Consider the following 23,404-nt stretch of genomic DNA (forward strand, 5'->3'; position numbering starts at 1 on the left):
TATAGAGAACAAACTGCTGGTTACCAGAGGACAGTGGGTGGGGGATGGGTGAACTAGGTGATGGGGATTAAGGAGTGTACTTGTGATGAGCACCCGGTGATGTATGGAAGTGTTGAATCACTATATTGTACACTGTATGTTAATTAACTGGAATTTAAATAAAAGCTTGAAAAAATAAAGTTATTCACCTTACTCAAGCCTAAAGATATGCAAATTTAAATGAATAATTTTAATTATTCTTAATTAAATTCATTCATTCTTAAATTAATTATTTAAATTTGAATTTAATTTATTTTAATCTATTTAAACTTAATTATTTAATTAAGTTTAAATTAAACTTAATTATTTAATTAAAATAAATTATTTTAAAAATATTTAATTAAAATAATTAGTAATAATTAATATAAGGGAAATATAATATGTTAAATAAATGTGATATTGGGGGGAAAAGGTTGAGATATTTACCTTTAGGACGTATATGTGGGAAAAGATCCTCATACATTTTAAAGCAGTATAGATTCGTGGAACACTTTAGGAGGATAATTTGGCAATGTCTGTCCAAATTTTGAATGAACTCTCTTATACACGAATTATTCTATTCCTGGGGGCACCTGCATGGATCAGTTGGTTAAGTGTCTGCCTTCAGCTCAGGTCATGATCCCAGGGTCCTGGGATCAAGCCCCAAGCTGGGCTCCTTGCTCAGTGGGGAGTCTGCTTTTCCCTCTCCTTCTGCTCCCCTGCTCCTGCTGGGTCACTTGCTCTCTCTCTATCTCAAATAAATAAATAAAATCTTAAAAAAATTATCCTATTTTGGGGCGCCTGGGTGGCTCAGTCGTTAAGCGTCTGCCTTCAGCTCAGGTCATGATCCCAGGGTCCTGGGATCGAGCCCCGCATCGGGCTCCCTGCTCTGCGGGAAGCCTGCTTCTCCCTCTCCCACTCCCCCTGCTTGTGTTCCCTCTCTCGCTGTGTCTCTCTCTGTCAAAATAAATAAATAAAATCTTTTAAAATTTAAAAAAAAAAATTATCCTATTTCTAGGAGCCCTGGAATATGTGTATGAGAGTGTGAAAATTAGACAAGCATGCATTCATCAGATACTTCTGAGGATTAGCTCTAGGCACAATGGGAGGGGAAATTTTTCTCAAGGACTGGAACCAAGACAGAGAAGAAGCACAGATAACTACCCTAATTTCAGGTTGCTTGAAGGACTGTTGAAGAAGGTGACGCTATGGAAGAGAAAGCTAACCGGTCAGGGAGAAAGGGGAGGTGGATGGATACTGATGGCAGGATGGGTTTCCCTGAGGGAACCAAGGGCAGGGAGGGCACAGCCCAGGGGAAGGTGTGGGGCAAGAGTGTTTGGCTCTTTGGAGAAATAGCATGAAGGGCAATAACAGCATAATTCACCATAAGTAGAGGCATGGGTAAATAAAAATAAAGATAAATCAATTTTATATCATGCTAGGAAGAATGTTAGAAACATGTCCAAGATATATACATTTTGGGGAAAAGGCATTACTGAACAATATACTATATATAGTATAATTACATTGAAAATATAAATATATGTATGAATTTAATATTTTTCATTGGTATGAATACTTTTTGAAAAATTAGAATCTGTTACAATGAATTTAGACTATATTACTAATTTTTAAAAATTATATATGTATATATAATATTTAAAATTCAATGAATTTTATGAACTCTTTTCCAAGGACATCCAAAATATGAACAAATTTTGCGTACCCTTTTTGGCGGCTCCTGTATCAAATTAAGAATTCCTGATGCAGAGTTTAGGAAAAGGAGAAAAAAGAATGAGACAAGTCGTGTGACATCAGAATTATTTCTGAGCTGTTCGAAGGGTAAATCACAGTGTATGTTTGGGAGTTACAACTCTCTCGGGAAGAATTCTTGAGGCTATTAGCTCTGGAGCTTAATAAACATGTAATTTGTCTTGTTTTGTCTCTATGTTCATCAAGCAACCGATTATAACTTGGCTTCTTGTGTGAATTAGTTTCCAGGGAGGGAATATTCTGCACATTGGTCATTTGATGGTGCTTCTTTTATTTTTATTTATTTATTTTAAGATTTTATTTATTTATTTGACAGAGAGAGACACAGCGAGAGAGGGAACACAAGCAGGGGGAGTTGGAGAGGGAGAAGCAGGCTTCCCGAGGAGCAGGGAAACTGACGCGGGGCTTGATCCTGAGACCCTGGGATCATGACCTGAGACGAAGGCAGACGATTAACGACTGAGCCACCCAGCGACCCCTGATGGTGCTTCTTTTAGAAGATGTTCATTATTATTGGGGTTTCTCATTGGTCTTGTATGAGTGTAGTGACATGAAGTTGTCAATGAGAGGTAGCTGTCCACTGGTGCATGGACAGGTAGAGACCCGGGGTCATGAAGCTCAGGACCAGCTCAAGGACAGGGTGACCTGAACTTCCAGGCACCATGGAGCAACCTGTGGCATCCCGAGCACCCACAATATTGCCCCATCAGCACCCACCTGGAAAGACAAGGTGCCCAATGGTGTTAATTTTGTCTACCCTTTCTTGATTATACATCAAAGATCCCTGATCTCAAAGAGTTTATAATATTTTCTGAAAGAATGGATTGTTTCATGGAAACTGGAGAAAAATATACTACAGTGCAAGTTTAGAAAAATAATGTAAAAATTGACAGAATCTGTAAATAGTTAAGGAAGTTACAAAGGGCTGATGGGATTATCTGGATAGATCCCATTCTAAACTTGACTTTCCCTGGATTTGATTGCATTTCCTTAGTTAAAAATCTTATATACTGTGTGGATTTGTTTTCTTTTGCCTATTACAGGAAGGCCTGGCTTAACAAAATGGGGTCACTTTCTTGTTTTTAAGAGATTTATAGCAATGTGGTTGTTCTGTACAAAGCCTTTCCAGGGCAAGAAGGACCAGAGTCTTCTGTCTCTGTCTCATTTACCACGATATTGACACTTTGACCTGGAGACTCCCTTATGCTTCTGAAAAAGGAACTTGTTTAGTCTTCCAAACAGCAGTTCACAGGAAAGGAGCAATGAGATTTTGGTCCTTGCTAGCAGGGGGCTTGGGTCTGAACCTCCACTCACACAATTTCCTGTGTGACCTTGGGCGAAGTATTTAAACCTCTTTGCTTCCATTTCTTTTCACTGATAAAATGGGGATGATAATAGTATTTCTTAGAGTAGTTGTGGGAATTAAAAAGCAAGTAGAGGGTCTTAGGAAATGACAGGGTCCACTGTAGGCCCCCAGGATATGTTATTATTGACAGAGAGAGAGAGAGAGGCAGAGAGGCTTAGAGATGCCCTAACTCAAGAGGTCTCAAACTGTAGAATCATTTGGAATACGTACTAGCATTGGAGATTGTTATGGACAGTTAGGGTCAGAGTGACCTACCTGTTTCTGCAGTTTTCTCAGACATCTTGAGCTTAAAATATTTAATAAGTCAAGTTATCTACAAGCCAAGAAGAAAACTCTCACCAGAAACCAAGTTAGCGGGCACCCATATTATGGGATTTCCCAGGGTCTGGGATGGTGAAAAATACATTTGTTATTTAAACCACCTAATCTCTGGTATTTTGTTAAGGCAGCCCAAACACCTGTTGTTGCTATCATCTCCTGCCCTAAAGGGATTTGTAGGTCTGAGTTGGGGCCTGGAATCTGCCATTTTAACCAGGTGATCCTGATGCAGGTAGTCTTCAGGAGACACTTGGAGAAGCATATAGGATAGTCTCTTCACACAGTGAGAACTTGGTGTCATGCTTTAACCTGTCCTGTACCTTTCCACCATAGGCTCCCCTGCCTTCTGACAACTCTACTGTCCTGCAATCTCTCAGAAGCTTCTTAAATAAAAGCACCACCAATTCCTTTAAGAGGTCAAGGAAAGGAGCACCTGGGTGGCTCAGTCGGTTACGTGTCCTACTCTTGATTTCAGCTGAGGTCATGATCTCAAGGTCATGAGAGCGAGCCCCGCACTGGGCTCTGCGCTCAGCAGGGAGTCTGCTTGAGATTCTTTCTCTCTCCCTCTTCTTCTGCCCCTACCCCAGTGCTTGCATGAGTGTGCGTGCATGGACTCTCCCTCTCTCTAAAATGAAGAAATAAATAAAATCTTTAAAAGGTTGAGGGAAAAGTTATTTTAAGATCATAACATTCCTAACTTTTCAGAAAGGCAAAGGATGTGATAATTAAAGGTTTAAAATATATTACAGAAAATTAAGAGGAAAATAATATGGTTGAAATAAACATATGATAGTTATTTCTGAAGCCTTATTAACAGTTTAACACTGAATTAAAAATATATAGACAAGCAGCCAAATGGTATCTGGTTCTGTCCTATAAAATGGAATGAAGCTCTGGTCACAGCCTGTTGTTTCTGGGTTGCATTTCCAGCACCAACTGCACCAAATCTTTTCTCCTTGGTAGATGCCTTTGCAGCCCACTTTTCAGTTTGCCAAAATCAGCTTTTTTCACTGCCACCTCACGTTTCCTCTTCTTTATCCATTCATTCAAAAAAATATAAGAAAGCCAAGGTGAACAACCCAGAAATGGTGTGTGACTTCAAGGACCGTCCATTCCGTTGGGAAGATAGATGAAGACAATCTAAAATTGTGATGAGTTCAATAAAGAAAACAGATATAACAAACTTGGAACAGGGCAGGATGAGGAAAATAGAATCTATTTTGTAACTTTGTATTATGGATATTTCCAACACATGCAAAGATGATGGATGTATAATGACTACCCATCATACAGCTTCCATAGTCTTCTACACACAACTGATCTTGTTTTATTTGGGCGCTACTCATTTACTTCTCCCCCAATTACTTGGAAGCAAATGCAAGACATTATATCATTTCACTCATCAACATTTTTGTACATATATTCCCGAACATAGCCAGGAAACCACTACCACAATTGAAGAAAAATGAAGTCCTACTTTTGATAAGTTGGTCCAAGAAGACCTCTTTAAGATTAGATCTGAGACCTAGAGCAGTATTTCTTAAATTATCTATGGTCAAGGACCAGTTTTTCAGGGCGCCTGGGTGGCTCAGTCAGTTAAGCGTCTGCCTTCGGCTCAGGTCATGATCTCAGGGTCCTGGGATCGAGCGCCGAGTTGGGCTCCCTCCTCAGCAGGAGCTTGATTCTTCCTCTCCCTCTGACTCCACTTGTGCTCTCTCTCTCTCTCTAGTGCTCTCTCTTTCTCAAGTAAATAAATAAAATCTTTAAAAAAAGAAAAGAACCAGTTTTTCTGCTTTTTGTGGTTTTTTTTTGTTTTCATTTCCAATGATGTGGATGAGCACTTTTGTGAAATACAATGAAAGTAAATTGTCTCATAAGCAAAATTTTAAAAGATTATATAGAACAGGGGCTGGAAGACTATAGCCTTCTGGACAAATCAGGCCTATACCCTGTTTGTCTATGGATCATAAACTAAGAATGTGTTTTTTTACATTTTTAAATAGTTGGGAATAGTAAAAAGATTTCATGATGTGTAAAAAGTATGTGAAATTCACATTTCAGTGCCCATAAAAAAGTTCTGTGGAACTTTCAATCATTTATGTACACTTTCGCATATGCTTTTGGGTAATCTTTCTTCCTTCCTTCCTTCCTTCCTTCCTTCCTTCCTTCCTTCCTTCCTTCCTTCCTTCCTTCCTTCCTTTCTTTCTTTCTTTCTTTCTTTCTTTCTTTCTTTCTTTCTTTCTTTCTGAGTGAGCAGGGAGGGGCAGAGGGAGAGAGAATCTTAAGCAGACTCGACGCCCAGCACACAGCCCCTCGGGGCTCCATCTCACAACACTGAGATCATGACCTGAGTCAAAGTCAAGAGTCCGACACTTAACTAACTGAGCCCCCCAGGCACCCCTTGGGTATGCTTTCATATGTCTTCATGCTGCCATGGAAGAGTTGAACAGTTAGGACAGAGACTGTGTGACCCACAGGTCTAAAGTATTTACTATCTGGTCTTTCACAGAAAATGTTTTCTGACTCTGACACTAATTTCAAGCCCCAGATTATGTTCAAGAGACAGAAAATTACTGTCAAGTCGTTATTAATGCTAATCGCAATTTTTGTACTTTTCTTGCTGGAAACCTATAACGAACAGTTTGCAAACTACATGTTGGTTCTCCCATCTTTACAGCAGAGCTGAACACGGTCAGTGGACCACACCCTGAGTAGCTTTGAGGTAGAAGGCAGAGCAAGGGGACTTGCAATGAGCTGCAGGAGGAGTATTCCAGGTACTGCTGGAATGACGAGTACAAAATCAGTCACAGGAAAGAGCTTGGCATGGCCTAGGCTGACGAGTCGATGGCTGTAGGCAGCGTTCCCATACATGGGTATCTTTTGGCCTACACGGGTATTTAAAACAAATGAGAATTCTGTGCCAGTGTTTTTGCATGGAGTGATTTCTTTTAAGACCTGGATTTCTGAGTTCTTTTGAGGTAATCTGAAATGTGGCATCATGGACCAACATAGGGTTTTAGTAACCTGAGGCAGAGAAGCATCTTCCTGCCGGAAGGGGATGTGTGGGTGCATTGCAGGCAACCGAGTCTGTGACCCCTGTTTTACTAGGTGACACAGGTCAGGGGTCTGGGGCAAAGTGAACAAGGGGAAGGTGGGAGGGAACTGTCTGGAAAGAAAGGCAGGTGAGGACCAAACACCTCAGGACTGATGGGTGCTGGAGAAGACATTAGATGTGAAGAGTTCCAAGTCAGGGAGCAAATTTGGATATTAAGGCCACTTAAGATCAATCTTCAGTTATGTTGATGACAGACTGACAGAAGAGTAGCTGGGAAGCTGTGGCTGAAGCCAGGGGAGAGGTAGCAGCCTGCACTGGAGATGGGCAGAGGAAATGGGGAATTTGAGACTATTTTGTAGGAAAAATCAGTAGGACTTGTTGACAGGTTTGAGATGGGGCTGGGAAAAGAGAAAAATCAAAGGTGAAGGATGACATCCAGGTTTCTGACTAAATCCATTGGCTGGCCTGTGTGGCCATTTATGACAGGGGAGGACCAGCAGAAGGAGGAGAAATGGAGATAGTGTTCAGGAAGAATGCCCAGAGCGCCATCTTGGATCCTGTGTGAACTGTCTGTGAAATTCAGAAATGAAGCTGCAGGTGGCAGTTGACAAGAAGAGTGTGAAGGTTTGTGAGCAGGCATTCCTCTCAGGCTCTCTTAGAGGAGTAAGCCCAGTCCCTTCTAAAGATCACCACCCCCTGCTCCACACTGTCCCACCCTCACCTCCAACATCCACTGCAGCAAGCGTAGGAAACATTTGTTGAGGACCCTCTTTCTTTTTTTTTTTTAATTTTTTTTATTCTTATGTTAATCCCTATACATTACATCATTAGTTTTAGAGGTAGTGTTCCATGATTCATTGTTTGTGCATAACACCCAGTGCTCCATGCAGAATGTGCCCTCCTCAATACCCATCACCAGGGTAACCCATCCTCCCACCCCCCTCCCCTCTAGAACCCTCAGTTTGTTTTTCAGAGTCCATCATCTCTCATGGTTCGTCTACCCCTCTGATATCCCCCCCTTCATTCTTACCCTCCTGCTACCTTCTTCTTCTTTTTTTTTCTTAACATATATTGCATTATTTGTTTCAGAGGTACAGATCTGAGATTCAACAGTCTTGCACAATTCACAGCACTTACCAGAGCACATACCCTCCCCAGTGTCTATCACCAGTCACCCCATCCCTTCCACCCCACCCCCACTCCAGCAACCCTCAGTTTGTTTCCTGCGATTAAGAATTCCTCATATCAGTGAGGTCATATGATACATGTCTTTCTCTGTTTGACTTATTTCGCTCAACATAATACCCTCCAGTTCCATCCACGTCATTGCAAATGGCAAGATCTCATTCCTTTTGATAGCTACATAATATTCCATTGTATATATATACCACATCTTTATCCATTCATCTGTCGATGGACATCTTGGCTCCTTCCACAGTTTGGCTATTGTGAACATTGCTGCTATAAACATTGGGGTGCACGTACCCTTTCAGATCCCTACTTTTGTATCTTTGGGGTAAATACCCAATAGTGCAATTGCTGGATCATATGGTAGCTCTATTTTCAACTTTTTGAGGAACCTCCATACTGTTTTCCAGAGTGGCTGCATCAGCTTGCATTCCCACCAACAGTGTAGGAGGGTTCCCCTTTCTCTGCATCCCCGCCAACATCTGTCGTTTCCTGACTTGTTAATTTTAGCCATTCTGACTGGTGTGAGGTGGTATCTCATTGAGGTTTTGATTTGGATTTCCCTGATGCTGAGCGATGTTGAGCACTTTTTCATGTGTCTGTTGGCCATTTGGATGTCTTCTTTGGAAAAATGTCTGTTCATGTCTTCTGCCCAGTTCTTGATTGGATCATTTGTTCTTTGGGCGTTGAGTTTAAGAAGTTCTTCTTAGATTTTGGATACTAGCCCTTTATCTGATATGTCATTTGCAAATATCTTCTCCCATTCTCTTGGTTGTCTTTTGGTTTTGTTGACTGTTTCTTTTGCTGTGCAAAAGCTTTTGATCTTGATGAAGTCCCAATAGTTCATTTTTGCTCTTGCTTCCCTTGCCTTTGGCAATGTTTCTAGGAAGAAGTTGCTGCGGCTGAGGTCGAAGAGGTTGCTGCTTGTGTTCTCCTTTAGGATTTTGATGGACTCCTGTCTCACATTGAGGTCTTTCAACCATTTGGAGTCTATTTTTGTGTGTGGTGTAAGGAAATGGGAGGACCCTCTTTCTATGAGGCAGTCTCTGATGAAGCACAAAGGTTGTAAAAATCCCTACCCTTATAAAGATCACAGTCTGAAGGGAAAATTATAGATTTTTAATCATGCAGGTTTTACTCTGAGCTTTGCAGCTCTTGCTGACTCCATCATACTTATGTGGAAACTACAGGCCGGCAAGGTGAGAACTTGTGTTGGAAGGTGGAGGGGTGGGTGTGTGGGGAAGTAGAGGATGTGAGGGGAGGTTGGCTCAATGTCAGCCGATGAATCCAAGGAATATGAATGAGGTAAGGGGACCAGACATGGGAGGGGAGTCCAGCAATGACAGGGGAGGCTGATGACAGAAGTGTGGCCTGAGCACAGTCCTTGAATGGATGAATTCTGTAACTCCAGGCATGTCAATCTCCCTCTCTGGCCTCAGTCTCTTCTCATCAGTGCAAGGCTTTAGACTGAACAGATGGTAGGCAAACAGTTGCAGTGGGAGTTATTATGGGTCTTGTCTCAATATTTCCTAATTTTATAAAGTACTAAATGATGCAAATCATTTCTGCTATGTATTGAAATGAATTGAGTTTATTCTTCAGTGGGAGAAGAACAGGTTGGAATTACACTAAGAGTGGATCTTACAAATGCCCAACATTATCATAAATATCTTGATGAAGGAAAAGTTTGCAAAACTTCTAGACTAGGCCATTTTAAACTGCAGTCTGTGGTTTTGAAGTGCCTGTGTGTGGAAAACTGAAAGAGACTCAGTACCTTTCAGAATCACAGCAAATTATTTCTGAATTAAACCAGGATAGAAATAAAAAGTGACACATGAGATTACTATCTTTTCTATCCCTCTTGCTATCTTTTAAGTTCTGGAATTCCCATCCTCTTCCATTGGGGAGCTAGGCTGGTGCTCTGGCTCACATAGTGTCCTCCCAGTGAACATAAACCAATTTCATAGAACACTGACCTCAGACAAAGCCATTCTGTGACCTTGTTCATGACTGATCAAGAGAAAAACAAGACCTCTCCATTTTCGCGTCTGAACACAGACAAAAACACGAGCACTGTCCAAGCCACAAAAATGACCAAACACCCCCCTCCTGCTGCTTCATTACCAACTACAGTTTTTGCCTTATTTCATTCTTCTTCCCTCATAGACTAGGTTGATTGAGATACCGAATTATGGACTTTCCCCTACTTCCCATGAGCATCCAATCCCAAGCTACACCTTCTCTCTTAAACCTGCCTCAAATCACCTAACACTAGCCAAAACCACCAGCACCTTTCTGTCACCTCTTAGTGAGACACCTTGTGGAGGCCCATGGTGTACCTTCTCCACCACTGTAATGGGGAATAAACCCAACTTGTTCAGTGGTAGGTGTGTTTCTGGTGGCTTTGGCTGGAGAGCATGAACCCATTCCAAGCTAAGCTATTCCCAAGAAAATGAACCAAGATGACCCATTGTAAATGTTCATCATCTCTCAGCAAGAAGCCCAGAGCCTTCTCAAAGCAGGATATGGTTGACACTTCTGCAATTGTAGAGCATTCTACTCAACTTCTTAGGGTTTAGAAATGCCTGAGAACTCGTTGGCCATACACATCAAAAGGCCTAAGAGATTTTAAAAACCTAAATAGGTGAATGTGAATTGTCTGAAAGTACCTCAGCCAGTTGGGGGGTGAGGGAAGTGTTTGCAAACAGCCTGCAGGAAAGTGGACCACACAGGGGCGTCCACTTCCACTGACCACAGTGAGAACAGAAACTCCTGGCATCCTGTGTCATGTGGGTCCTGGGTTGGATACAGAGTTAGGTGAAAAGCAGCAAGGGACATTAAAAGAGTTTCATTGGAATATTAAGCAAAGGGCATCTGAATTGTCAATGAGCTGAGAACACCTCACTGCTGAGATGAGGAGTGCAAAAAAAGTCCTCATAAAGGACAACACAACCTCCAAATCTCTCATGCTGCCATAACAACAGGCAGCTGGGGGACGCGGACGATGAGGGCAAGATCCCACTGTGAGGGAAATGGAAACCAGGCAAGGGAAAATGTAAGCTAATCCTTGTCACAAAAATAAAATCCGTCACAGCTGTTAGCTGTAAGAGAGGGAAAAAAGCAATAAGTGTATTTTACTTTCGCATGATGTCTTTCATCAGAGGTTATTAGAACACACTTCACCATTATTAACTCATTCCTTGAGCACCATGCTGAGTGTGCAATCACCCATTTTATGGGCAATACGGTCAGCTCAGTGACTCATGATGAGGACACAAAGGAATAAAACATTCCACAGCAAATGGCCGTGGTGCTAAGTATTGCAGACTTGTTTGAACTCCCAAATTCTCCTTTACCAAAATTTCTTTAACTTTATTTAATAAAGTGTAACATTAAAAAAACTTCTCTCAAAATGGGAAATATGAAATCAATTGGCTAATCTTGGTAAAGGGTATTGTATTATTTTTGCAATTTAGCTGTACATTTGAATTCTATCAAAATACAAAGTTACAACAAAATAATTTTTATGAGGGTCAGGTTTTCTGGCTCTTTGTTTGTTTGTTTTTGAGAGAGAGTATGTGAGGGTGGTGAAGAGGGAGTGGGAGAGAGAGAATCTTAAGCAGACTCCCCATTGAGCATAGAGCCCTACCTGGGCCTCAATCTCCTGACCTTGAGATCATGACCTGAGCCAAAATCAAGAGTCGAACACTTAACTGACTGAGTCACCCAGGTGCGTGGCTGTTGTGTCCATTGCTATGGCCCAGTGCCAAGCCCAGAGCTTTGCCCTGTTGGTGCTCAATCAGTGCTTGTTGAGTGGATGGTAGGCATTCAGTGAACAGTAGCAACTGTTAGTAAATGTAGCTTGCCAATGCCTTCTCACCAACTAAGCAGCTCCAACAAGTTCTATACTGTGGGACATTCTCTGATGACTTCCTTGGCCACTGATAGTCTTCTATTTATTCCACACATATACCCCCCAGTGTCTGTAGGATGCTAGGAACTGTGCCAGATGTTGGGTAATCAGGGTTAATGAATAGCCAGTCCACGCACTGGTTAAGTTTAGACAGACATGAAACATACAACTCACAAATGGGAATTGACCCCCAGTGGTGACAAAGGCTATAAGAGAGGGTACAGGATGCCCAGGGAGGCTGGGGCAGGGAAAGAGGAGAAAATAGGAAGAATGAACCACATGTAATGAGCAAAGAAAGGAACAGTATAACACCAGTCTGAAAAAGTGGATGGAGACATGTGTGTGGGGGGGTGGGGGTGGAGGGATGAATTTCCCTCCATTCTTCTGAGTTCTTGACTGAGAGCCTAACATTATAAGAGTTCAGAATATGTCATCCCAAATATGCCACACTGGCATGTTGATTATATTGATCTAAAGGTGCTTGAGAATCAGCTGGTGAAAAAAGACACTCTGACCTTCCCTTGCCCCCTGAAAGCAGAAGACAAATCTCCCATGGGAAAGGTAACCTCCCTGCACCAGGAGGGTAGGAGGCATCCTTACCACCAGAGATGGAAATTCAGGGCTGAGAAGGTCATATATATATATAAAGAAAAAAAACCTGTTCATTCTTCACCAATTTTCTACCCCAAGCCCAACCCCTCTCTCTTGTTAATTCTTTGCAAATTTATTTTCTTTTTCTGAAAGATATAAACACTTCCTGCCCTGGTCACTTCTTTGAGTCTTCTATTTTTATGGGGCTCCTGTACATAGGTACTAAAATTAGATTTTGTTTTTCTCCTGTTAATCTGTCTTACGTCAATTTAATTACTAGACCAGTCGTAGATCCTAGAAGGGAAGAAGGAAAACTTTTCCCCCTACAACATGTGTACCTCATATACATATGGGAGATACCCAGGAAAAAAAATGAGCAAATTCCAGGAGGTAGCTTAGAACTCAGACTTCCAAAACCATCTAAAGAGGGAAAGGAGAGAGGGATATAGGCTTCTTAGGGGAAAGTAAATGATTTTTAGGGAAGGTGACTGGTCCCTCAGAAGAATAGATGGGAGGTGTGATAGTCTGTGATCAGCTTATCGGGGTGTGGTGAGGACCCCTAGTCTCCTCTGCTGTGATAAAAGTTCACCTTCTCAAGCTGATGAAACTCCTAGGGAGGGGACTTAGGACAATTGGTCCCTTTTGGAGGATCTGTCCTTAGGCGGATAAGGGGAGTTCAGAGAAAGCCTCTCCATGCATTTGCTGTTTTCCAAGTGCCTACAATTCGCAACCATCAATATGCCTAAGAAGCGGCGTCTCTTGTGGTGGTACATTCTGCTTCCCTCCTCAGGCCATGTCTGGCCTTGTATCCAAAGTCACGGGCTGAGCTTTATGTCAGACAGCGGAAACCCAAAGGATGGCAGCTGACCTGACCAGACTTGTACCTTTCCAAGATCCTTCAAGCTAGTCCAAAGTCTTTTCTACTGAGTCTTATTGCCAGGCTTTTTAGAGGGACAAGGTGGAATTTCTAAAAACTAACAGAAAGTAAAGCCTCTACTGGTGACAGCCCTGTGAGGCAACCAAGTGCCGGAACCCAGCAAGCCAACTGCCTAAGAGTGGTAGCTAATGCTTAGTGCTTAATCTTTGTCAGGCTTTATTTTAAGCTCAGTATACACATTAACTCATTAAATCTCCATGAAGTCTGTGAGGCAGCTGCTATTTTGATCTGCATTTTTTACAGATGAGGTTTCTGAGACTTGGAGAATTTTAAGTAACTTTGCTAAAAGTCACAGAGCAAGTAGGGGAAACACGATTCACATTCCAGCAGGCGGGCTCCCAAACCAGCAATGATGGTAGAGAAGGAGATCCCGGTGTGCCACCCCAAATATGCCACTTTGGTATAAGGATTATTTTGAGCTGAAGGCAACTGAGAATCAAGAGATGCAGGAGGGGAGCCTGCGTGGCTCAGTCGGTTAAGCGTCATTTTGGCTCAGGTCATGACCTTGGGGCTGTGGGATCCAGCCCTACGTTGGGCTCCGCACTGGGTATGGAGCCTGCTTAAGATTCATTCTCTCCCTCTCCCTCTGCCTCCCACCCCTCTCTTCATTTCTAAAGAAAAAAGAGAGGGAGAGATGCAAGAACAATTCTGTGCCCTCCCCTAATCTGCCTAAACGCAGGGCATGTTTCCCTTTGTAAAGTTGTCTTCTGTACCAGGAAGAAGACAGCAGCTCTTGCCACCGGAAATGAAAGAAGAGTTTCATGAACAAATCGTACTGAAATAACGCCTATTTTCCATTAGTTTCCCCATATATCTCCTAGTCCCTTTGCCAATTTATCATTCCTTGAGTAATTTATCAGTCCTTTCCTTTGGTAAAAACCCTGAATCTAACCACATCTTCTTTCATGTGAACTCCCCTACACATACATATGAATAAAAATTGTATGTCTTGGGGTGCTGGCTGGCTCAATCAGTTAAGTGTCCAATTCTTGGTTTTGGCTCAGGTCATGATCTTTGGGTTGTGAGATCGAGCCCTGAACTGGGCTCCATGCTCAGTGGGGAATCTGCTTGAGATCCTCTCCCTCTGCCCCTCCCCTCAAGGTCTCTCTCTCTCTCTCAAATAAATAAATAAATCTTTTTTAAAAATTGCGTGTCTTTTCTCTTGTTAGTATGTCTTTTGTCACCTTAATTTGCAGGCCCTCAGGGACTGAACCAAAAAAGTTTTTTCTCCCTTACAATAGTAATGGGTGTCTAGATCACAGAGGGATTGGGCAGGTCACACATCCATGTGGCTGCCCTAAGATTCAGACACCCAGCTCCCTGGATCCCAAACCACCATGAAAGCACTTTGGTGACAGAAAACAACCACAAAGTAAAACATACATCAAACACAATTTGAAAACAACCCCTGAAAGCCACTTGGATTCTGTTCCATAGCCCTGGTTTCTCTTGTCATTGGTGGAGAGAGTTTCTGCAGAGACTGAAGAGAGTTCAGCCCCAGCCCTGCACCCTCTAGAATCCTTTCCTTCCCATTGGGGCTGGAGCTCCTGGAACCCAGCACCCAAGACCCAAGCCCACACCAGGTTTTTTTTGGTTTGTTTTTTTGTTTTTTAAGGGAGATATTAAGAGAGAGAGATAGCATGCATGAGTTGGGGTGGGGGCAGTGGTGGCAGAACGAGAGAGAGAATCTTAAGCAGGCTTCATACTCAGAACAGAGCCTGACACAGGGCTCGATCTCCTGACCCTGAGATCATGACCTGAGCCGAAATCAAGGGTCAGATGCTTAACCGACTGAGCCACCCAGGCGCCCCCACACCAGGCTTAGGAGGCCTCCTCTTTGGCACTCCTGGGGGCCTCGGGCTCTCCCAGAGTTGGCCTCTTACTCTGCTCTCTGCCTGGCCCGGGCGTGAATCCTTTTTGTCTTGCCTCCCTCTTGCCCCAAGGCACCTCTGATGGATGCCAGCCCTGACGTTCTGGACCACAGTCACTGCTGATTCAGGATGTCAGTGCCATCTACAAGTCACTACACAACAGTGACTGTCAGCAGGACTGGATACAGTGAGACCAGGGCCATTCCCGAGTTCTAGGCCCGAGGCTTCAAAGCGTGTGGTTGCTAGACCTGCAGCAACAGATCACCTGGGAATGTTAGGGAGTGTTCAGGCTCCTCCCTAGGTTTTCTGACTCAGAAACACAGGCAAGACTTTACAGTCTTGTTTAAAAAGCCCCCCAAGGGGGCGCCTGGGTGGCTCAGTTGGTTAAGCGACTGCCTTCAGCTCAGGTCATGATCCTGGAGTCCCGGGATCGAGTCCCACATCGGGCTCCCTGTTTGGCAGGGAGTCTGCTTCTCCCTCTGACCCTCCTCCCTCTCATGCTCTCTGTCTCTCATTCTCTCTGTCTCAAATAAATAAATAAAATCTTAAAAAAAAAATAAAATAAAATAAAAAATTAAAAAAAATTAAAAAAAATAAAAAGCCCCCCAAGGAGGCTGATTAATGCTGCAGCAGAGCCTCTAATCCAGTTCAAACTCAGCAAACTGTGGCCCATGGGTCAAATCCAGCCTGCCACCTGCTTGTGTGAGTCAAGTTTTGACTCATGGTTTTTACGTTTTCAAATGGTTGAGGGGGAAGGGGTAAAATCGAAGGAAGAATGACATTCCAAGATATTGGAAAAATTGTCTTAAAGTCAAATTTTGGTGTCCATAAATAAAGTTTTATTGGCACACAGCCGCTCCCATTCGTTTCCATGTTGCCCTCCCTCCCCGCCTTGCGAGTTCTAATAGCAGAACCGTGGTGGAGACCATAAAGCCTAAAATATTTACTATCTGAGCCTTTGGAGGAAAGTTTGTTGACCCCTGCTCAAGGCAAAACGGTTTGAAATCTGCAATGTTTGGTGCATTGTGGCCACTGTCAGGTGCAGCCCAAACAGGCTGGTTACACAGAGCGAAAGCGCTGTGTAGAATCTGTTTCTGTGCCAGGTAGTTAAATTAGTTTATGTCTCTAAAAGATGCTAAAAATGGCACTGGGATTTATTTATTTATTAATTTATTTATTAAAGATCTTATTTATTTATTCGACCGAGAGAGAGACACAGCGAGAGAAGGAACACAAGCAAGGGGAGAGGGAGAGGGAGAAGCAGGCTTCCTGCCGAGCAGGGAGCCCGATGCAGGGCTCGATCCCAGGACCGTGGGATCATGACCTGAGCCGAAAGCAGACGCTTAATGACTGAGCCACCCAGGCGCCCCAGGCAGTAGGATTTAGAAAAGGTCCCAAAGGCCCAGCCAGTCCCATATCCAAATAAATAAATCTTGTTTTCACAGCCCCAAACGTCTGCTTCCGCTGTTGGAAATGTTGCCAGGTAGGCCCAGCTGGTGTTTCTCTGTGCCTCCATAGGGCAAATATAGGGCAAGGAGTGTGATTGTCTTGGGCTAATTCGGGGCGTCCGTGGAAGAAGACTAATGAGGATAGGAATTCAGGTCTGAGGAATGTTCAGCTTGAGCCAGGACTCAGTTTACAGTGAAAGCCACGCGCAGAAGCCGCATTCACCGAACCACGCCGTGTACCCAGGGTGCCAGGCGCATATGAAGAAAGGCTCGAAAACGTCAATCCGATCTGTAGCTTCTGGCCTAAGAAGTAGAGTCCCCAGAAATGAGGCTGGGCAGGTGGTTAGATCTCCGAGGACCTTGTATAACACTCCACGGGAGCTGGGGTTTCTCTAGTATATGGAACTGAGAATCATGGCAGCGTTTTAAAAATGAGGGCATCACATCTCCTTAATGCCAGGTTGGTTTAGGCTCTAGGGATTCAAAATAACGCTCTTGCCCATAAAGCAAGCCTGGTCTTGGGAGAAACCTATGTAAACACAATTTTTTTTAACACTTTGAATTTTCAATTACTGTTAGGATTTTGAAAGTTGGTGAATCCAAGAGCAAGACACCTTAAATTTGTACCTGCAGGTTCCCAAGCTACCCCCCCCCCCAGCCTCCTGCAGAGGTGTGGACTCAGGAGGACTGAGCAGGCACGCCATGCGGGGTAAGTGGGGGGCATCCGGACCAGGTGGAGGCTGGAGGTGTGGGCAGTGAAAGAATTAACCCAAGGAAAAACAAAAGAGATAGAACTTATTGCAGGCAGGACAGGAGGAGAGACGGTCTGTGAGGAGGCGGTGGTGAGGGGCTAAGTTACAAGGCTGAGTGAGGAAGTATGGGAATGTACGGAATTTTCCTTTTGGTAATCTCAAGAACTGTGCCTGGTTGTAACTGGTCAGTTAGGGTTGTGGCTGTTTTGAAGTGGATCACTTAGTGAGCCTGTTTGCGTCAGCTGGGTGGGCACTGTGGACACTTTTGCCTTGCTCCAGTTTCTGTGGCTTGTCAGGTGCAAGTTTCCCTAGTTCTCAAATTCAAGTCACTCAGTATGGTCTGTGAGAAAGAAAACCACAGGACCAAAATGACGCGACTTGTCCTAATGCCGCATGTCAGTAAACCAAGATTCAATACCTCACCTAACTGCAGTTTCAACTTCTCCACAAGTGGAACCTTTAACCAGCCAAACTGGAATTCCCCGGTCAACACTAGGGCCCGAGTCCTTGAGGGACCCCTTCCCCTGAGGAAGGCAGCCTCGCCTAAACAGTGTGTTCCGTACTAATAAATACCTTTCTTTTTTATGCCCTCTCTCTGCCTTTTAAAACCTTTCCTTTTCTGCAGCTCAGCAGAGCTCCCTTCTACTTGCTGGATGGGATGCTTCCTGATTCATGAATCATTTTATAATGCCAGTTAGATCTTCGAATGTGCTCAGTTGACTTTTATTTATTCTAACAGCTCTAAGGATGACTTGACTCACAGTTACCTGAGCAATTTTTAGCTCTGTGTCAAATACCTACTGGTTACCAGAAAACCAAGGATGCCACATTGGCTGAAACTAAGTTAAACTAAATCAGTTTGTCTAGGGGTCAAGTAAGATGACAAAAAATATTTAAAATGGTCCTGAGATACAAGCAATGCTCCCAAATTATATTCGAGATCATTTGGTCCCTCTAGTTGCCATGTCTCCTAGTGGAAACAAATGACCCACTTGAGGTGGGGGCCCAGCCCTGGCCAGTTGGGGCTTCTCTGTGGTTCTGAATGCTGGGCTGGTCCCAGGATCTCAGTGACTCAGTAGAAGGCTGGGAGCATCCAGATTGAGGGATGTCCACAGCTGACTTGGGAGCAGAAGTAATTTTCCAGAAGTTGAGGGTAAGCCATAGATTTAACTATGGTTAAGGTCATTTAAGGAATGGCCCACCTTGAATCAGGACTTAAAAGGGCCCCTGAGACCTATAGCTGGAGAGAGAGAACTTTCTGTCTTATGTGACAGTCTAAGTGACTGCAGCCAAAGGCAAATATCTATACTATACTATACTTGGGCTACCCCAGAATAGGAGAAGAGTCACTAAAGGGCCACTCAGAAAATGTCTTCACAATTGTGCCCAAGTCTTACACCCTAAGATTTGGCTTCTCTTATAGAAGGGATTTGGAGTTTCCAAAACTAATTTAAAAACCAATTTTAATGTAATTAGACCTGAAGAATAAAGGGAGTCCTGAAGAATAAATCGCTCATGTAACTGTGAGTCAAGTCATCCTTAGACCTGTTAAAATAAATAAAAGTCAACTGAGCAAATACATTTTATTTATTCCTAAAGAATAAAGAAAATAGTCTCTTTTTCTATCCCCACCTCTACCCCAACCCCTACCCACAGAGCCACCCTTCTCCCCACTCCACACACACCTGGGTAATTTCTTCAGGTTTCAACGCTAAAAATCACTTTTTCTGAGAGGTCTTCAGAACTGTCTCAGAAAATCTGAGCATGTATGGTATGATCACCAAAACCATTGTGGTTATTCATTACTTTTCCCTTTATCTGATCTGATTTCATGATTTAAATATCTGGTTTTTGTTAGTCATTTCTCTGAACGTACTTTGGGCACCAAAATCCAGGTCTGTGAGTTACGCAGTGTCTTCACTCATGTTTCTGTATTTAAACAACCACCCTGTTATCCTCAAATGAATAGGAATCTATTTGAAAGAGTAAATACAAAGAAGTTGAGAATATGTTCATTTTCTTCATAATGGTTTATTCATTCATTCATGTATTTGTTAATTCACACATGCAATCTTAATTCATACTGATTATCCTAGGCAAGGTACTAATCACAATAATTAAGACACGGTAGACTAAGCAATAATAAAGGTATGTACAAGATGTGTGTGCAGGAAGGACAGGGGGGACTAGCCACTGGGGTAGTAGAAGCCAGTTGACTTTGACTTTAAAGATTAAGTTGGCATTTTCCAGTGAATCAAAGTAGAGAACATCCTATGGAAAGTTTGAGACCTAGAAACTGGGTGTCGTTTCATTTGTCTAAAACTGTGCAAAGGGAGAGTCCCAAGGGACAAGGCTATCCACAGCCCATATTAGAGCCACACATGGGGTTGCCAGACTTAGGAAATAAAAACACAGGACACACAGTTGAATTTCGGATAAACAACAAGTCACTTTTCCTTTTAGTGTAAGTATGTCCCATGCAATATTGAGAACACAGGATGATACAGATGTGAGTTTGATCTGCAGGTTTATTGCCTCTGTGCCTTTAGAACTTGATTTTTCTCAACCTCAGCATCTTCATCCTTAAAATGGGAATAATAACAAGTATCTTTCAAGGTCTTAGTGAATATTGACTATGAGTTCTAGGGTCACTGTAGCTCCCAAATAAACAAGTCATTGATAAAACGGAAGGAGCACGAAACCACGTCATGAAGCTGTCTTGAATCTTGAAGCATGAGTTAGAAGAGTTCATCCCTCGAGGGAGGGACACTCCAGGCATGAAGGAACATGAGCACTGACACTGAAATGTTTAAAAAATAATAAAAATAGGGCACAAGCAAGAAAGGGTGAGCAGGTACATGAAATACTGGGCAGGAAGTGACAAAGACACATAATGAAGAGAAAAGGTAGTGTCTTCGAGCGACAAAGTGAGAGGTTGCTTCCAAAAGGATGTTGCGCCTAGAGTGAACCATGATACTTAAATTCACACCATCCATCCATTTTGTTTTATGAATGGGGCTGGTCACTTTCAGTGACTGAAAATCCTTTATTCCCCATGCGGAGCACCTCTTTCTTCCAAGTTATCGTGGAAACTGAATCAATTTAAGGGAGATTTTTGCCCACTGACCCCCCAACTCCCACTCAGACTCCTGTTTCCTGTTGACCCAGAGGTCTGCACTATTGATTTATAAGTGTTAATCCAGTCTTGGTAACCAAAGAGCCATTCTAATACCCATAGCTCAGTGCCTGAGATCATGAGGGTGGCTGAGCTCTCTGAACTAAGGGCTTGGGGAGGAATAATATTTATTCTTTGGATAAAAGCCATCAAATAAAGGTAAAATAACATTTGGGACTTGTTTTATTTCTGTTACTACAAATTCTCTACTTCTATCCTTCTCTTGACTTCCTTTCCCACACGGCCGGTCTGTGGTCCTCACTCTCCAGCCCTGCTCTCGGAATCCATTTGGGCTATTGGGCCTTTGGGATGACTCTGTTTGCCATGGCAGCACCAGGAGTTGGGAGGACCTCGCTTTCCTTGCTGGTGTTTCGTAGCTTTAAGGTCTGGGCAGTTCTCTCCTACAAGCTAACTAGCATTCCTGTCAAGGAGACACCTTTAATCTTCTGTCGATTCTTCCCCAACAGTTATGTCTGATTTCCCCTTTGGCTAGAGCTAGCTTTTGCAGAAGTTTTAGTTACCCCATTAGGAACTTTAGAATTGGGGGGATTTAGGTTGACCGGCAGCAAACTGCTTGGCCAAATCTAACGAAGTGGTGTTGGCGCCACCTGGTGGTACTTGTCAGCTCTGACTTAAATGCCAACAGAGTCCCTCGGTTCCGAACCAGTTGGAGTTTATCGGGTAGAGGAAGCCGCTCCTGGTACGGTCCTGTTAGTGGGAACCTTGCTGCCTTTGATCTCATCGCTTGTGAGAAACTTACATAAATGATCTGCAAACTTTGACACCGAAAGTGTGCTGATCTTTCGACAATTACCTGCTCAGAAGGCCTTCATTTTCTGAAGCACAAACCAGAGATTTTTCAGATGCGGACACTGACATAAGTAATCCCCCAGACCCACAGGTGCACACTCTTCTTTTAAACCTGGGTAGTCTGATGACAAAGTCCCGGCTCTTCCAAGGACACGGCATTGTCTCTTAATACGGTGCTGGGCTAAGGTGTGTGCTCACACAGTGGAAGGAGAAGGGGTATGGGGGAAGCACAGTTTCTGCACTTTCCAAGGAGGGAGGAGACAGACAATTACTACCCATAACGTCTAGGCTGGTGCTTCTCAAACTGAATGTGCCTACAAATCGCCTGGGGGCTCTTGATAAATTGTAGATTCCGATCAATAGTTCTGAAGACAGCCCTGACCTTCTGCATTTTTAACCAGCTCCTAGGTGACGCTGACCTGCGTGTCTACAGACCACACGTTAGTCTGGAGGAGGCTTGAGCTATGGTTTTGAGCAGGGAGCAATTTCACATACCCCGCCCCCCCACACACACACCCACCCCTCCCCACCCCCCCACCGAGGGCATTTGGCAAAGCCAGGCTTTTTGGTGTCTCTACTGGGGTGAGGGGACCGTGCTACTGGCATTGGTAAATAGAGGCTGGGGTGTTGCTAGCACCCTCTGATACCACGGCAGCCTTCGCCACAGAGAATTACTTGCCCAAATGTCAATTGTGCATAGGCTGGGAAGTCCTGCCCTGAATCTAGAATCTAGTCTTGTGTGAGGGGCCCGTGGGCTGTGAGCAGCTGAGGTCCCCTCACCTGGAGGGGGTTTGCTGGGAAATTGGTGTGAACTGGTTTCTTTTGTTTCTGAAAAGAAACAATTCAGTCCTAGAAAGCCCCCATGTATATTTCAGAGGCAAATGAAGGGCAAGTGAACCCAGTGGGACTTGCGAGTATGAGCCGTGATTAGGAGTGTCTCCATTCAGTCAAGGACTTAGCCACACAAAATCAATGAGCCCCTCGGTCTGGGAAATGCTTTCCTTCCCAGCTCCGGTAGGACCAAAACAACAATGAAAAGAAACGTCTTCCTAATGTGATTTATCCCCCAGGAGCTCTTGATGATAAAATTATTACCATAAACCTAGACTAGGGGGTCAGCAAACTTTTTCTGTAAAGGGTCGGATAGTAAACATTTTAGGCTTTGCAGGTTTTATGGTCTACGTCACAAATACTCAACTTTGCCAGTGTAGCCCAGAAGCACCCAGAGACCATGGTAAAGAAATGGGGAGGCTGCATTCATTCCAGAAGTACTTTATTTACAGAAATAGCCCCATGTCAGATGGCTGGAGGCTACAGTTTGATGATCTCCGGTCTGGGCGCTCAAGGGAATCGGATCAGCTTTAGATCCTGCGTTAGCTGTGACATAAGCAAGTGCATTTTTATCTGCCCTCCTTTGGTTTTACGGGCGTGAGGAGAGGGTGGCTAATGCCGTAAAACAGGCAACAAAACCAAAATGGTTTCGTGCCTGACCTCATCACTGTGGAAACAACCAATGGCACAATCCCATAATTCTAGTATCTCCCTCTGACAACGCAAGTTCTCAAATTTATCACCAAACATTAATGAGCCAAATGTGCTTGGCATTACTGGGAGCTGCAGGGAACCCAAAAAAGGAAAGTCACAGTCCACTGTTCTTAAGCATTTTTTTTGTTGTTGTTGTTATGGTAATAAGACATAAACACATAATCACAGCACATTCAAACGCCCATAGATAGATAATTTATTAAAAGCGCATGTGACACTTAGCGCATTAGGGAAAAATGGAACCTGTATACTTTCTTCTGTTACCAAATAAATTCCAGTTGGTTCCAATACTTAAATGTAAACAAAGTGAAATCATTGGTGCTAGAAGTAAACACAGGATGGGTATACATTGTTTATAATCATGGGGTTGGGAGAAATTTTCTATTGAGAACGGGAACTCAGAATCCACAAGGAAAAGATCACATAAAGATAAAAAGCAGCTATGTGAGAAAGTCTGCCATAAACAAGATCAAAAAGAACTGGATAATTATTTTAATACAAAGAGTGAATTACTCAACTTTGTGAACTCATAAAAATCAATAAGAGATGATGAATACCATAACAGAAAAGTGATAATTTATTGAAGAACACATTGCCAATTAATCTTATGCATCTGAGTAGATGTGAAGAAAATAAAGAAAAAA

This window comes from Mirounga angustirostris, unplaced genomic scaffold (assembly GCF_029215605.1).
Source record: "Mirounga angustirostris isolate CCGP_5_RB_7025 unplaced genomic scaffold, mMirAng1.0.hap1 SCAF_6, whole genome shotgun sequence".
Lineage (NCBI taxonomy): Eukaryota > Metazoa > Chordata > Mammalia > Carnivora > Phocidae > Mirounga > Mirounga angustirostris.